General features: G+C 43.8%; 1 long non-coding RNA gene across 4 annotated transcripts in view; it reads right to left on the bottom strand.

The window, feature by feature from the left end:
- LOC119012493 overlaps window positions 1–14,816 on the bottom strand; it is a 59,842-nt gene extending 45,026 nt beyond the window's left edge. For all 4 annotated transcript variants that reach the window (XR_005072498.1, XR_005072496.1, XR_005072497.1 and 1 more), the window contains exons 1-2: window positions 14,660–14,816; window positions 12,254–12,499 (exon numbers count right to left, since the gene is read on the bottom strand). This is a non-coding gene — a long non-coding RNA (uncharacterized LOC119012493). The remainder of the gene's footprint in view (window positions 1–12,253; window positions 12,500–14,659) is intronic.
- Window positions 14,817–15,396: the final 580 nt, after the last annotated feature.

Raw genomic sequence — 15,396 nt, 5'->3', positions numbered from 1 at the left:
AGTCATTCGCAATGAAGCAAACTCTAACTCCGAGTTAAACTTTTAACTTAGAGTCTACTTTTACCCTGCAGGTAAGGATGAACTCAGGGCACCGGAAAACAATTTCTGTTCAGCCAGGTCTGAACACAATACTCATGCACCGCACCCACACGCCGGCACGCCATTCTGTACACTGTGACTGGAAGGATATAGGCCTGGTATTGTAGGATGGGTTGAGACTTCATAATCTTTGATCCAAGCATGATACATTTAATTTCAAGATGCTTGTTCTTGATGCTGAGCTGATAAGCTGCAAATAAACAAAGATTTATTTGGTTAACATGTAAACACATTTTCTAGTATCCCTGCCCAATTTTTCCAATCGGGCAGAGAATACCATAAAGAGGCTGTCCTGTCCTGATCCTCCTGTTTGCTGCTATGTCTGGTGATTCACGTTAATGCCTGATTATGGACACCTTGACGGGCATTATCCCGCGTATACCACAACCACATTTGACTAACAGCTGAAACAGTCCTCACAATCCCATTAGGTTTGTATGTTATAGAACTGTTGTTCAGTGCTCTCGTGGATAGGATGAATACAACATAGCAACGGGAGATAAACTAGTCCACTCAGCTCAGTGAACCCATCAGCTCATCTTTAGCCAGATAGCTAACATTGGACAAACAGTTAAACAGCAAAACAAACTAGCTAACCAGCCATGTCCCAGTCCCCAAATCAGTACAAATGTCCACGAACTGGCCAGCTGTAGCCTGAAGTAGTGAGTTGAAAAGCACGTGGGATGTGGGAGGATAACTTGATACACGCCGATGAAGGTTCTCAATCATCCAGGTCATTGTAATTCTAAGTGCTGTATCGTAGGCAACTGAACATGTTTCAGTTTCTTGAATACGTTTCAGTTCTCATCCAAGAGTCTCCTTCAGTTCTAACTCACTGGAAGGGAGTTGCAGGCTTTTTTACACTCTGCGTGGGAGTGTCCTTACACAGTCGTCGAGTTAAGTTGTTGACAGTGCGTTCAGAGGGACGGTGTATCAGGCTGCAGTGGGGAGTAAACGCACATAAAGTCCATTTACCCAGCTTCATCAACTCAAACAGAGTTTACACAGCTTTTTATGAGTTAACCGTTAGCTGCTTATCATGGTCATGTCAGCCAGTAGACACTGAAGAAGGCCACTTGCCACTCGCAGCTCTTGTGTTACAAGCACCAACTTGTGGTGTTCTGAAGATGATGCTGTGAATGACTACGCGCCAGATTTATGTTCAAAAGTAATCTATTTCAAACACTGAGGTGTCTGTTATTTGACACCTTTCAGCCAATCAGTATTTACTATATGTGGTGTTTATATGGTATAAACTAGTAAGACACTGTCTTGTCTACACTCAAGGATAAGGGAAATGGCGGATTGCCCCGTAACTGTCCCTCTCACATCATTTCAGTCTTCCCTTAATGTTAATGTTGGGTCTACGTTTCCTAAAAGTTACCGAGAATTACTTAATCACAACAGAAGAAGATGCGGAGCTCCACAGTTGCTTTGCTTCACACGTAGCAGCGTAGTTCATCATCGACTCAGCCGCTTTGGCGAACTGCACCGACCGCTCGCTGGCATTTTGTGTTCCACTCGCATCATTTCTCAGAAGGCTGTTTCAGCATGATATGGATCAGTGAGTGTGAAAGCGTCCCTAAAATGATTCACACAGTGGGTGGAACAGACTTTATTTGGAGATGGGGGGGGAGAGAAAATGACATCTGTGAGGATGAGTGTGCTTTATTGGAGCAGACTTTGGCATCGTTATTTAGTCTAGCTCGTGCCAACGGCTCCAGTTCGCCGTGAAAATGTTTCTTTCTATTTGTGAAACCTTTACCGGCCATTATTTCCCCCGTCTCACTTCATCTCAGCCCAGACACCAAGTGAAGTGGGGTGGAATGGCCGTGTTTGGGCTGGACTGAGAAAATCTCATTAAATTGTCCAAAATGGCATTAGGGGGAACCTATTTCTGGCTTTTAACGCTTGTTGGCGTTCGCATCCAGCCCGGAGCATGGCTGTTAGGGATTTGAGAGATGGTCAAAATAATGCCTGAAGTGAATACACTTAAGTCATTGTAATTATTACCTCCTTCCTGTCTTCACAAGGCTGAACGTGTCAGACAGAGACATGAGGCCTATCACATTACATTACTGGCTGGCCTGTCATGGCCCAAGAGGAGCTGGGTGACTCAGACACATAATAGACACCATTAAAAATATGTGTGTGTGTGTGTGTGTGTGTGCGCGCGTGTGTGTGTCTGCTCATATAAATTCAATTTCCTCATAATTTCCCTAACACAACAGCAGATTTATTCATGACATTTAATGGAAGCCATCTATCCAACTCTAAAGTGGATAAGAAAATGTCTGACGGATGAGTAAAACAGTTCAGTCGAAGATTTTCTCAGAAGTCGCTGCTGCGTTAGACCTGTCTTTTTATTCTCGCGATGCGGTTGGATATTTTCAATGTTGTCTTATTGTCGCTGTTGTTTCAAATGGGTAACAAAGCATCCTTCCATTTGTCCATGCGCACAATTCAAGATGGCTTTTTTTGTTTCATAATTACCAACAAGTTGTTTCAGAGCGCCCTTTCATTACAGGCAGTGGCATTTTCAATGGAAATGACAGCAAAACAACGACTGCAGCTATTTGGGTTGCAAAACAGCCTTTTACACTGAATGATCACAGAAAAAAAGAAAGGAAATACGTTTTGAGAGAATGAAAATGTCACAGGGAGAAGTGAATGTGCCTGGTGCATTATTGACCGGCAATCAAATGTAGTGCTTTCATCTCATTAATAGTAAAGAGTGCGTTCAGCGTGGATTGTACCCACTTCACTCTGTGAGAGCCCTACAGTAGAAACCAGCAGTAACCGAATGGTTTGCAGCGATGCACAGAGGCGAATGTTTGAGGTTGAGCACTGGCAGGAATATCAACTTGGGCTAAAGTGAGAACTTTAACTGAAGACGTTCAAAATTTGTATCAACAGAATGTAAATAAGAAGCATTGTATATATGTTTTAGAGATAGATACTGAAGTTAGCATGTCAGTTTGTTGCAGCATCACCGTCTTATCTTGTGTTTAAAGTGCAACCTGTCGCCTCTGTGTTGTCCCTCCTAGCACACTGTTTCAATTGATTTCACCATTTACACCAAGTTCATTAAACAATATAACATATTCATCACAAATGTGAAATTTTACACATTCAGGAAGCAGTAACCAATATAGGCTACTTCTTCGGGGAAAGAAGAAAGTAGACAAAGTCACCAGATTCCCTTTAAAAATGGCACCTGATTGACTATTGGCCTATAAATCTGTCTGTGTGGTTAGGGTTAGTTATTTTAGAGACCCCTAAGAAGCTACGATTATAGCACAAACCCTGGGCTGAAGTTCCAGACTGCTACGAATGTGTTTGAGAGTGAAACCACTGGATAGAATCAGGGAGAGATTGCCGCATCGACACCACTGGATGTTTTTAAGGCAACCTTGGAACAATTTCTAGCCGTATTTGTGGGGAAACCTGTGAAGTTGCAACATGAGGAAATGTTATGTTTCGTTGTTGGTGAGTTGCGCGAAAGTTGTGAAAAATGCTCTTCGTAGAAATTTCCCACAGCCTGAAGTGACATCCTCAAATTTCTTCTCTTGTCAAACAGTTCAAACCCAAAGATTCTTCATTTACCATCCTAAATGACAGAGAAAAGGAACAGATGTTTGACGATTTTTGCTTGAAAAAATACCGACGTTGATCGAAATAGATTTATCAATAAATTGCTGCAGCTCTATTCTGATAAGAATTTGCACTAAATAGAGGCTCAACATGAAAAATAAATGATTTTAGAGTGTAGTTACTCTTTAAACTATTACAGATATGTCAACGCCAGTGAAACAGTGCGTGTTGTACAGTCAGTTATTACAATCTTTGAAATAGCAAAACCTCAGTTTTTCAGGCAAGATCAATATCATGAACTATACTGTGATCACCGCTCTCAGCCTCCTGTCACTGACGCTGCATGCCAACTAAGGGTAAAATACCGAATAACTGAATAAAGCGTCGTTGCAATGATGCCTGCAAAGATAGAATGTAATTTGGATTGATTTTCTCTTTTAATATGAAATAGTAGCCGAGCATCAACACAGCCTGAATCTGCTGCTGTGCAGATAAATTGTTCATTAAGGCAAAGAGCTGGGGGAATCCAAAAAAGATACATAAAGCAAAAGCAATAAGTGGCTATGATGTATTTTGGCCCTCCTCCATGGAAGTAAATTGGATTGTTAAGGCGAGCCGGTGCCTCTGGGCTCTCTCTCCAATCTTCAAAGCTGCCACCACGCTCGTATTGTGGCTTTCAAAAGCGGATGATTTGTTATATGGTGGCTATCAAGATGATAGTTTGGAAACCCTGTCAACTGAACATCTTTATCTCGTGTTTTCCTGGGTGTGAAACAGAATTCCTGCACAGACAGACTCCGGTTAAATGTACCTTCACGGTTACATTTATTCCTTTTCATTTAATGGGAGATGCAAAGCGAAGCGCACGGTGTCAAGTGCTTCTGCCTCGCTCCCTTCCTGACTGGTTGGCTTGAGTGATGACGTGCCTCAGGAAAACTTAAAACTGCATCTTTCCTTCATGCAGAATATTTAACCCACCTCTGTTTAAGTGTTTTTTTTTTGTGTTCCTTTGCACACTCAAGCAAAAGATAGATACGGTTTGGTTTCAGGGATAAACAGCAGCAGAATATAGCATCATTTAACGGCAGCACCGGTCTCAAGAGAGCTCTGTTGCTGCACAACGGTGCACAGCTAGGACTTTGGTCTGTAACCAAGGGAGCACCAAGGTACTTGTCTAAAAATGTAGATAAAGAATGTCATATAGCCATGATTACTGGAGCACACACACACACACACACACACACACACGTACCATGTTGAAAGAAAGAATTGAAACAATGTTCACATCAGCCAACCATGACAAGCATGACAGGCAATCTTGAGAGAGCAAAGAAAAGGGCATTCAATATGTCTTTGCCTCGAGTCTTTGTGTGCGTGTGTGTATGTGTGTGTGTGTGTGTGTAAATATGAAGATGAGAAATGGATTTGGTCGTGTGTGTGTGTGTGTGTGTGTGTGTGTGTGTGTGTTAGAGCCCCCAAAGGCCTCACTCCTGCAGTGAAAAACCAAGCTGAGAAGGAGGCCTGGCACATGAAAAAATAACGCTTCTTGAGAAAATTAGAAGACGGGAACAAGCATCAACTGCGGTGCACAGTGTCGCCATTTTGTAAGCTTTCAAGCTTTTTCGAGTGCTTGTACTCTTTATGACGACCTAACGTCCTCTCTTCATGCGTTTTCAGAAAAATGTTTGCACCGAGACAATGAAAGGTTATTACATGACGCACGTAATTATACTCCATGCAGTCTCCGCGTCTCGCTTTCCAGCCTCAGTGCCAAAATTGGAGACGTTTGATCACTTTCCTTTTGTCTTCCTCTCTTTCGGTGGATGCTGTGATTTGTCAGAGGCTCGTATGATTAAACAATAACAGTGTGTTATTACAAAGAACAGACCTCGGTGTGCTTTGCTCCCACACAAACAAGAACGCTAATATACATGGTTAGAAAATGAAGCAGAATGAGAGGAAAAAAACATCTCTCTATTATTTTTCCGTGGCCCTCAGCGCTCCATGCACACACGCACACACACGCACACACATGCTCGAAACCTTGTATACACCCATGTATGTGGTACATACCCACACTCAGAGAGAAAGCAAAACTTAACGACTAATTAGTTTACAGATATCCTTCTGCTGGAGAGGAATGGGACTCATGGGGGGTCGTTGTATGTGCGCGTGTGTGTGTGTGTGTGTGTGTGTGTGTGTGTGTGTGTGTGTGTGTGTGTGTGTGTGTTTGTAACATCAGTTTATCTTTTCCCACTGAAATGGGCAGCGAGGAGGTTCTGAGCCCATCACATCAGCATGTCGACAAAAACAGCTAAGTGAAACAGCGGGCTCCCTGCCTCCCAGCACACACCGCACACTGGGCTCGGTCCCATGCCACTCCACCACAGCTTGGTTGGAAAACAAGAACAGCAGACTGACACAGGGGGTGTGCCATGCAAACCCACAGAGTAGAGACAGCACCTGAGGTGTACTTCACTCTGGGGGGGGGCTGGATCAGAGAAAACAAAAAGACAACGATTTGTAACTTGGTGGTATCTGGCAGGAGGGGAACTGGAGAGGCAGCTGGAGGTGCATCCTCAAGGGTATCTTACCATGTTTTTTTTCCACTGAAAGGGCATGCTGAGGGGAATTCATCATGTTTCATCTACCACGGGTAAATTCCAAATGAATCTATGTGGTCATTTTATCATCAGAAGTCATCACAACCACAAGAAATCACATTTGTGTACGTACAGTTCGTTCTCCAGGCTTCTCTTGCTCTCAGTTCTTTACTGCTTTGTATAAAATGTTAATTTTCCCTTGCACAGCTGGTCATTCAACAAGACCTATCCTTTTCATCCCGGGACATCAGGTGTCACCATGACAACCTGCCCTGACAGACCCTGTCATTGGCCGGATTAGCACAGATCAGTGTTCGCTGCTGGTCTGAGCAAATTCAACCGGGCTTTCTGATACATCCTGTTGTCGACGGTAAACAGTGGTTTGTACAATCCCACACTGAGATAATCCTCGCACAAAGCAGGAGGATTAGTCTAAATCAATAATGACCCCACATTGTGAGCATGTTACGACAACTGGCATCTACCTTAGAGAGCTGTTCCAGTGCATTTACCCAGGTTTTTTTTGTTTTGGGAATCACGGGGGGGAAAAAAGCTTTTGGGACTCTGAGGTAAATCTGTGGAAATGAAGAAGTAACCCAACAGGGGAGCTCCTTCCACTTGTCTTCATTCGTGAGCTATAATTAGGGCTCTGGATGCGCCGGTTAAAACGTCCAGCTGAGGCGTGCAGTCCAGCTTTTTGTCTGGCATCCGAGTGGAACAAAATCATTCCTCTCATTTACTCTACACTGGAGCTCCGGGAGCAAGTCAGGATTCTCCTGTCAACTAATCGATGAGGGGCTTGTCAATCAAGGCTCTTACTCTCACACGGGAAGAGCAGTAACGCACACATGGAGGCTCTTCCCACAGGTGTCGGAGCATCAGTGCACTAGAAAAATTAAGAATGATGATAAAATAAAGACTATGGAGGCAAATAACACCCACAATAGAAAAAAAAAACTGCAAATTGAGACACTACGTTTTAAATGGATAGAACAACATGTTAATAAGGCTAAATCAGGATATGAGTGATAAATGAATGAGCCCCTCAGCATAGCCACTTGTTCCCTGTAAAAACAGGCAGCAGCTGATGTAGTGCGGCGCGGACACTACAGCCCTCAGGCCCCAAGTACGAATTCACTGAGGCCAGCTCTCCAAGGCCGGACTACGGTGGAGGGTTTTTTGTTGTTGTTGTTGTTTTTTTTGACATAACACATTGTCTGATATTCAATGCAAATGAGGCTTTCTAATTAAATATGAAACAAGACAGAATAAGAAATGTGACCGAAAATAAACACTAGAAGTTTCTTTCCACTTGTCTGACAGAATACATGTTCTGGAAACAAAACAACCCGAAATAACAAAAACAAACTTGCATATGAAAATCTATGTTTGCACCTTTATCACCTCCTTGTTATGTTACTCACCAGCGGCCATATTAGATTGTGTCCGTATTTTCTGAGGGCAAAGCTAAATGTACGACCTTAACAGGTTAGTTTTTCAGTGTTTGATTATGTGATGCACATTCAAATCCCCCTCCTTTTTTTTAGCTTTTAGCAGACGCACTTTGGACTCTTGATTGGTTCGGTTTTGTGTTTATAGTCGCAGAAAATGGAGCCCCGCTCCAGGAAATTGAGCGCTGCGAGCAGCTGCAGGCACACATTTATTAGCCACGTAGCGTCGTTGGGAAGATTACAATTTCCCCTCACAATACGGAGGTTTTTCGACCGCTGGATGATCGTACCGGTTGTTCATTGTCTACCTGAAACATTTTTTTTTTTAAAGCACTTTGAGGATGGCCTCGGACGGCTTTTTTTTCCAGCATTTTGCTCACGCCTGAAGGAGCACAGCAGAGGCAGAGCGCAAGCACAAGTGGTGGAGGGAGAGAGTAAGTGGCGCGATGACAGGAAAGTGGGGAAAGTGTAAGAATGAGGAGTGAGAGAAATGTGGGAGGGGGATTAACACAGTTTCAGCAGAAGATACGGGGAGTCTGGAAGGTGGTGGAGGATAATGCAAGAGGGGAGGAGAAAGGAAGAGAGAAAGAGATTCATTAATGCAGGGGATGGATATGGACCATTAGGTGATTGCGGCAATGTTTCCCAATAAGACTCTCAGGGCCGGCTAATTCACCTGCAATCATTTACCCTACAGTACGCGGGCACAAAGGCCGCATGGTAATCAGCATGCAGAGGAAATAAGACAGTCTCTCTGCTGAATACATCCAGTAACACACACAAGATTACACTTTCTTCTCTCTGTTTCAGTCTCTCGCTCCCACGCCATCTCAAGGTCATCAACAGTTTTTTTTTTTGTTTGTCCTCCCGCTGCGCTACTGGTGTTTCCTTCCCGCACGTCGTGATGATTAACAATTAACCTTTAATCGACAGCGCTTGTCCAAGCTCACGCTTAACATGTCCATTAGTTTCGTGTCAGCGCACGGCTGATATTAGCAGCCAGCGCTCTTGATATCTCGCAGAATACAAAGCACACAGGAGTCCGACCTTACAGCTATTGAACAGATGATTAACCTTTACGCTCATTTAGCCTCTGGTTCGCTTCATTACTTGATGAAATTTTAATTACAAAGCGGAAATCATGTTCCGGGGGAGCCCTCCCTAGAAATCCAGATCTAAACTCCCCCTTGAAGACTATCGGCTAATGCGCAAATTGAATCCATCCGTACGTTTTTTTGTTTTCTTTTTTTCTTAGTTTGCTACAAGGGACAAAGTTTCGCTGGAGTTACAAAGGAAATTGTCAGTTCAAACTTTTGTCTGAAAAAATCTCCCGGCGAACCAGAAACACGTCAAGAAAAACCTTCGCGGTCGTCAGGATTTGTCACTTTTTGAAATTCCCAGCGCTGCGAGTCATGCGTTGTGGCTGTCGGTCGCGGCAGGAGATCGCATTAAACGGTTCTTCAAAGATGTACAGCTTGACAAGGAATTCTCCAAAGCAGATGTTGTTGTTCAGTCGCTAATGGAGAGACGGAAACGCAAACTGCCAAGAGACAATACTCGCCTGAAGCTAAAGACTTTGCAATACACCCTAAACAATAATCAGGCCCAGCTGAACAAAGCTCTGCGTCACATTGGACCGCATGGCTGCATTAATTCAAGGCGAAACGCAAACACGCACCCACTCACAGCCAGGTGATGCTGTATATGCATTCAAACGTTGGGGGCGGGGGGCGCTTGCAGATCGTCGGGGCAGTAAGCAGGTTTTCGGTTATATTTAGCTGTTTGCTCCACTTCTGCACTTTGGCTCGTCCCCTTGTCAGCAGACAACAGAGTGCACAGGAAAAGACGGGGCTGGCAGCTCCTGTTTAGCTGATGCCAGTGCACAGGGCTCCCATTGTTCACCTGCGGATCGGGGAACAAAAAACAAGGTGTTTGTGGTGTGTCTTCCCGGGGGCCTCTCCCTGCGAAAGGATAACCTGCTTTTTCCAGCTGCAATCTGGATCGCACGCAGCAGCCCGATAAACCAGCTAATTCTCGCTGAGACCACAGCAACGGGGAAAAAAGGGGGGGGCGACGAGGAAACGCGGGGATTGGCCTTAAGCCGGATTGGTTTCAGCTTTACTTCAACGTGTTTTGCGAGGGGGGGTAAGTGGGGCAACACTTTTCTCCCGCAACTCCTGTCAGCCATGAATAATGGAATACAGATATGAGGAAGGAGCGAGGGGGTTGAAATTTGACATCCCAGGCGTTGGATTTTCGTTTTATTTCGAAGGCGGTCGCTCTGCAGCTCCTCCTCGCTTTTCCTTACTGTGACGTGAAACAACAACAAAAAAAAAAACATATTCACGTTAGAGTTAACAGAAGTGCTAGCTCATTTCCAAAGCTTTCTCCTCACACCTCATGACAGAAGTAATTCTGCACAACATTGATTTGCTCAGATCGTGGATTGTTAAAACGTAAAGGCCGCCTCGAACCAGATCAATGTTCCCTGGTCTCAGTCGGCCATAACGGTGCTAAAAGGGACATTATTGTGTTTCAGAGGACACCGACAAACAGCTATTTGACAGCTGTCTTCTGCTGGGAAATACAGAATAGTGAGCTGATACGATGTGAAACAGGTCAGCAACCTCATCAGGAAGTGATTGTGTGAAACGGAGTGTATAGAATACGGCAGAGATGAACAAACTGTCATGGTTTGGGTTCATGGTTTAGTTACATTCCTGTTTTATTTTGTTGTTACGTCCTCCCACCTTCTGTCTTTGTTTCCTTCCCACTCTTTTTTTTCTGCTTACACCTGTGTTTCACTTGTTTGTCATTCCTGTGTATTAAAGCCTGTGTTTCTCTTTGTCAGTTCGTCTGTTTTCATTCTGTTTCCCGTCAGTCAGTCTCGAGTTCTCTGTTATCCGCGCTCCTGCCTGTTCCCAGAGCTTCATCGTGCTTTGTACGTAATGTACCTGATGTATGTGTGTTTTGTTTTTTATTTGCCACGGCTTGTTTCTGTCAGTTTTGTTGCCTGCCACCTTTGCCTCCCTTTGGATTTTAGATTGGGGTCCCTTTTTTGTGTGAAACCATAACACACCAATGTCTAGATTAGGTGTCGTCAACCTGTGACGGGTCAGTCAAGCGTTGGCATGTGAAGCGATCAAGAAAGCGCACATTAATACAATATTTACATTACTGTGGTGCCATAATTTCATGTTAGGAAATTGGGTTTTTGTTGACTTTATGCTGATCGACCTATCCATCGATCCCTGAGCTTGTGGATGTTGTAGGTTACGGTTGGAACATTGACAGAGGGACCCTCACTGCCGCCGCCGCAAAAGAGAGGTGGGGTCTCCCAGAGGATGTTCCTGTCCTGGGCGCTGAAAACCTGAGGCCCAAGTTCCACAATGAAATGACTGAACAGTCATAAAGACCATCTGTAGTTATAGTTCTGATTCTGTCGTGCCCCTTTATCCTTCTCACGTATGCTCACTCAATTTTCGCCTGCTCGTGGTCTGGAGCCATCACTGAGGCTGATCAGCTGTTCGCCTCTGTCCTATGGCTCAGCTGTCAGCCTATTATCTTGCTGCCAGTGTGTTTTTAAACACGTTTCTCTCTCCGTCTTGTTGTCATCTTTCGCCCCAACCTTCCTTTCTCCACCTAATCAATGCAGATTCATGAGTTTCATCAGATCTCAGCAGAAGTCATCAGCCACAGCGACCAGTGTCTGGACTCCAGGGGGATTTATTATGCCGGGGCTGATGCCCCTCAATTAAAAAAAAAATCTCCTGGCAGAGTGTCAGTAAGTGCCGAATACTTTCCCGTTGAGACTTAATTACCACTACATCATCTGTTATAATAAACATTCATCACCACTTAATTTGTCACGTCTCTCCTGAATGAAATACACGGATAAGAACTCATTAAGAGCAGACACATCACATTTGTTAGCTTAATTATTGGTCGATTATTGTGCAAGTTCAGACACAAGTTTTTGCTGAGTTTAAACGCTCAACAAGAACAGCACTACACACTACACTGCTCCAAGACGTCCACACTGCGAGTTGGCTCAGAGTGAGGAGAAAGCTTCGACGCAGCTGCGGGAAAAGCTTGGAAACATCGGCAGAAAGTAGGCTGGCAAGAAGAAGAAACTGGAAGAAACACGAGAGAGGAAGAAGGCCAAGAACCGCAGAGTAGCGAGAGGTTTTAGCACCTCGGGTTCCACGCGGAGACAGGTTCACTTCCGAGTGGCAGCCACTAGAAAATGCCAATTAGAGCAAATGAAAACAACCAGGGCCGATGATGGATAGCTCCTGTATTCACTGGCGGATAATTGAAAGGATTACTCCCTGGGTTATTATTAAAAGCTCAAGCAGGAGAATGTGTCACGGCTCGTGTACAATCTTGCAAAGTGAGGAATACGACTTGCAAAGGGATTCAGTATTCAGTTATTCACAATAGGACTGATTAGGATGGGTTGAATCTGAAGCGGCTGCCACCAGCCTGTCAACCTGATTCTCTTACCTTCTCCTTCTCCTCGGCTACTTTATCATTTCTGCTTATCCCGTACAACTGCTGCTGCTCCCCTTCCCCCGTCGTCTTCGGGCTTTGAACGGTTTTGTCATCGCTTCAGATCCGATTTTTTTCTTTTCTTCGCTGTAGCTGTCGATCGGAAAAAAGATGCATCCAAACAGTTGCATCCTTGTGTTTTAGGAGGACCACAGCGCTTCACCAGGTTCAGTCAGAGGGGCTCGTCAAGAAGCGCTGAGACTTTAAAAAAAGAAAAAAAACAGACAATTGCATTCTTTTGAAGCTTTCAAGAACACACACACACACACCGTCAGACACACTCTTTAGTGACAAGTCAAATGAGTATATCAAACCACTCGCAGACGAAACTCCTGCCTACATTATTCACCGACATCCTCTCCCTCGTTTCTCGGGTCGGAAGCGCAGTTACCTGTTACTTTGACACATGACAACTCCCGTTCCTCCCATCAACCTGCCTTCGCAATTTGACAGGCTCTTTAAAGGCCTCCGCGCATTGTGTTTTGATCATTAGCAACTCCATTTGTCAAAAAGAATATGCATATTCTGAACATGGGGGGGATAAGCTGTATCCCATGCAGCCTCTTCTCTGTGGAGTGACTTTCCCGCTCCAGAACTTTACATATACTCTGGGTTTGTTGGAGGCACCCATTAACTTTCAGACACGCTGCAAATGTGTGTGAAAAGAACGCAATCCTTGATTCATGGTCATCTCTTATGGACCATATTCACACAGCCGCCATTGTCCTCTGACATCACGCTCAGGTAGGGGAAGCATGGATGCTGAGTTGTCGTGCGTCTGTTTTCGAGGATGCACGTCATATAAAAGTATGGAATCTGACAAACTGTTATTGTTGCACCGCCTCCTGATTGAACATCAACAGAAAAGACAATGAACAGCGAAAATCTAAGGGGAAATCGGGCCGAATTTAAAGAAAAAATTTTTTTACATATCTGACGACTTGTTAGCTTATGTTAGCATTCAGCCGTGTCAACGCTCGGTAAAGCATGCTTCAGTTCCAGTTTTGAAAAGTTGTGTCCAAGACGTGTGTTGACATTTTAGAATACAATCACAGCATTCCCATCTTATCCTGTGACACTGTCAAACAGGAATGTTAGCTAGGAGGTGGCTAATGTTAGCTGTTGAGTTTCCCACTCTGAGCATGATGTCAGAGGAAAATGGCTGCTGTGTCAAAGGAATCTGAGGGATGAGGTTGGAATTCTAGTTTAAAACAAATAAAAAATAAGACTAGATGTTATCAGCAGACTGTGAATAAACAACTGTTGACATAATGTCAAAAAAACATCTATGCATTGTGTTGCAGCTGCCTGCTGAAGTTAGCATGCTAACCAGCTAGCCCCTGTCTCCTGAAACCACTTTGGACCAGCAAAAGTCGATGTTTTGACAGCCCCAGTAGTTTCAGCTGGCAGTTCTGGTCAGGGGCGCCGCCAGGGATTTTGGGGGCCCTTGTATAAGATGGCAAAAAAATTGATGCCGTTTTATATAAAACTATGCATTTTAATGATTTTTACTATCATTCCCATATTTGTGAAAAGAACAACATGACAGTTACTTGGTTACTGCTCACTGTCTCCCCCTGCATGCAGGTCTAATTTATCTCCACAGCTGAAGACTCACAGGTGGTGGCTTTGGATTTGGGATGAAAAAATACATATATGAGGCTATATGTTTGTTGTGATTTAATCCTCTGATTTCCAGAAAATATAAACATTTCTCTTATTGTAGTGAGAGTTGTATTGAGTCACAAAGTCTGCATGCAGCAGGAATGTTCTCCTCTGTTCCTACTGCAAAGCAGGAAGGTGAGAGTCCCAAATTATACTGACCAAACACTCTATTATAGTGATAGGTGAATTTGAACTATATTATACACATACACATGCTCTTTTTAATTCAGAGCTGTTCTTAATACATGAAAATCATTCTGAAATAAATATGGATTATAGGCTATTTTCATTTCAGAACTCTCTTTTAACCCTCTGAAAATGACATAACTGTCTTCTGAAGGCCATCACGGGCTCAGTTTTTAAGATTTATTTAAGCCATAAGCATCATAGAAATACTGGTATTGAAATGAATCCTCTCATCTAAAACATGTCATGCTAACTTACTGGGAAAGGAGCTAAATATCTCTCCAAATTTGACCTGTTTTTACCGTGAGGTCCGCGACCTCAATGTGAAATGATGACTTGTAATAATAACTTTCAGTCAGCAGTTAATGAGGGATGAGATGAGGATGAGGAACCTGCTGCTGCTCAAACTGAGAAACTAGACTTATGGCTGTCTGGCTGCCCTCAATCTTTACAACTGCTGACATTAGCTTGAACTGTTCTTAAACTGTGCTAGCTGTGAACTGTGCTCACCTTTCTTTTGAAAGAAGAGAAGTGAGGAGTTGTCTTCCCTCTCATTACTTTCTGTCCCTTTCTGCCTTTTCCTTTTGCTTAAGACTCCCTGATTTTGCTTTCTTGGGTAGAGACATATTGATGAGCAGCAGCCACTCCGCTCATTAAGCTGTTTGGAAACGCGTCTTCCCGCTCCTGCAGCTGCAGGGGTGGACTGAACCATTATGTATTGTGAGGGGGGAGAGGGGCCTCTGACAGCCTCCACTGTTTGTTTGTTTTTTTCATACAGAGTAAAGTCTCTCATCCGATTTATTCTGCCAATTTTAAGTCAGGTATGACACTACTTACTTTGAAATGAAAAAATAAAAATAAAAACAACATTTTTATTTTAGGCCTTTCAAGGGCCCCCTCCCTCATTTGGGCCCTGGTAATCAGTCCCACTTTTCCCCCCAGTTCCACACCCCTGGTTATGGTATATGCCGGCTGTTGGTGTAATAAATGAACAAAATACTTTCTTGCATTTTCTTTCACCCCTACAAAAGTTCTTCTCTTTTACAGAACTAAGACGAGCTTAACTGCCTCGTGGCAAAACACTTCACCCAAACTCTACTTAAACTTAATGAAACTCGCCGGTACCGTCTTGGTTTCTCTTTTCACAATCAGCTCTAGTATGGTTGAAATAAATCCTCAGTTCACAGAGTAAGATGTGAAAATATCCCAGCTCTTCTCGCTGTTTCCACCCGCTGCTGCTGATGTCC

The sequence above is a fragment of the Acanthopagrus latus genome, chromosome 22, assembly GCF_904848185.1.
Source record: "Acanthopagrus latus isolate v.2019 chromosome 22, fAcaLat1.1, whole genome shotgun sequence".
Classification (NCBI taxonomy): domain Eukaryota; kingdom Metazoa; phylum Chordata; class Actinopteri; order Spariformes; family Sparidae; genus Acanthopagrus; species Acanthopagrus latus.
Note: the sequence above shows the minus strand (reverse complement) of the source record. Positions and strands in the feature narration are given on the sequence as shown.